Source organism: Penaeus monodon, chromosome 26 (assembly GCF_015228065.2).
Source record: "Penaeus monodon isolate SGIC_2016 chromosome 26, NSTDA_Pmon_1, whole genome shotgun sequence".
Taxonomy (NCBI): Eukaryota; Metazoa; Arthropoda; class Malacostraca; order Decapoda; family Penaeidae; genus Penaeus; species Penaeus monodon.
Genome location: NC_051411.1, coordinates 11,438,584 through 11,440,775, shown reverse-complemented (window position 1 = coordinate 11,440,775; position 2,192 = coordinate 11,438,584). Strand labels below are relative to the sequence as shown.

At 36.6% G+C, this 2,192-nt stretch overlaps 1 protein-coding gene across 1 annotated transcript in view; it reads left to right on the top strand.

Moving 5' to 3' along the window:
• LOC119589576 (solute carrier family 43 member 3-like) overlaps positions 1 to 2,192 on the top strand; it is a gene marked incomplete in the record, with an annotated part of 19,045 nt that overhangs the window by 14,965 nt on the left and 1,888 nt on the right.

The window sequence follows — 2,192 nt, the reverse complement described above, 5'->3', positions numbered from 1 at the left end:
AAACCATAAATCATGTCACACACACACACACACACACCCCACCACACACCACACACACACACACACACAACAAACCCACACACATTTATATATAATATATTATTATATATATATTTTATATATATGCTATATAACAATTTTAAATATATATATATATTAATATAATATATATATATGTTATATATCTATTTTATTAAAATTTTTATATTTGAAATATTATATTTGTGTGTGTGTGTGGTGTTTGGGTGTGTTGTTTGTGTGTGTGTGGTTGGTGTGTGTGTTTGTGTGTGTGTGTGGGTGTGTGTGTGTGGGTTGTGTCGTGTTGTGTGTGTTGTGTGTGTGTGTGTGGTGTGTGGGGTGTGTTGTGTTTGTGTGTAATTTTAAAATATATATATTATCTATATATATATATATATATATATATATATATTCTTCGGCTAGTGCTCTGTCCTACATGTTCAATTTGGCCTTTTCTCCATGGTACTCTATTCACCCCCTTTCCCGCGGACCTGAGAGCCATTTCCTAAAATGTCTGCCATAAATGCAAGGGAATGATCAGTCTCCTCTCTCTCTCACTATATTATATTATATATTAATAATATATATTTTTATATAATATATTATTATAAGAGGGAGAGAGAGAGAGAGAGAGGGAAGATGTAGATGATAGATAGATAGATAGATAAAAGATAGATAGAAGATATGATAATAGATAGATGATAGATAGATTTGCATTATTTTACATATTATATATATATAATAATATATATAATATATATTATATATGTTGTTGTATGCATATTACTATATGGCACCATCATCGATTCACTATGGCATTATTGTCTTTCCCACCCCCGTATGGGTAGATCATCCCTGGGCGAAAAAAGTGAGGAGAAAGCTTTTTGCCAAGCGCATGCTCCCTCTCTCGACTAGGTAATGGATCCAAAGGAACGGCATAGACCGAAACGGTTTGGCACCAGCGGCGTCGCAAGCGTTGCCACCGCAAGCCACTTCATATGAGAGGTTGGGAGCACCGCTGTCACCAGATGTGAGCGAGACGACAGATAGCCTTGGGCGGGTGATTGAAAGGATTGTTAGCTGCTGGTTTATTGTTGAATATAGATATGAGACCCCCCAAGCGACCCCCGTGCCCCCGGGGTCGAGGAGCTGGACCCTGGCTTGGTCTGTATGCCGTGTCTCTCCCTTCCGTGTGCCGAACGTGTCCTTTGATGCGGCGACTCCTTCCTGACCGGTGTTTGATGCCGCAGGTTGGAGTGTCAGATTTTCACCGTGCACGGGGGTGGTCGCGGGCTCGTCGAGGGAAAGTAAGCCCCCGGGGAAGGGCCTTGGAAAACCAGGCTCAGGGGTGAAGGTGGGGAGTGGACTTCCTTTAAATGGGTACCTCGGGGGGACTGCGACGGGAAAGGTGCACCCTTTGTTCAGCCAGGGACAGATGTGCGGAGTGCCACCTTCCGGGTGTTGTTTATAGTATGTATGTATGCATATGTTGGTTTTTGATTATACATACAGACAAATAGGTGTATGTATGTGTATATATACTTGTATGTATCTGCGTGTATGCCGAGTCTTAGATGATTTTCTTTCTTTTGTTGTCACGAAGTCATTTAACCCACAGTTTGATGCTGACAACCGGGTTCCTGTGTCTCGGCCAAGTGTCCAAAGGTAAATCAACTAAATATCTTTTCTGTTACTCTTATTCTGCCTATTTACTATGTACGCATATATGTAAAGACTTACATATAATATGTATGCATATATATGTGTATATATATGCATATGTATATATTTGTATATATTATTATATAATATATTAATAATAATATAATTATATATTATATATTTATGTAATTAAAGTATATTACATATACTTAAAATACTTAATATAACTACCACCACACACACACACACACACACACACACACACACACACCGCACATCAACGAATCAACGATTATGATTATGAACGGCGTTAATGATAATAATCAATTATGCTGAAGATGCACGACACGACCACCCTGGGGTGGGTTTGGGGATTTTTGTTATTTCATGTGTATATATATTTTATATATATATATATATATATTATATTATATATATAAAATATATATATATAATATATATAATAATATATTTTTTTTTTTTTTTTTTTTTTTTTTTTTTTTTTTTTTTTT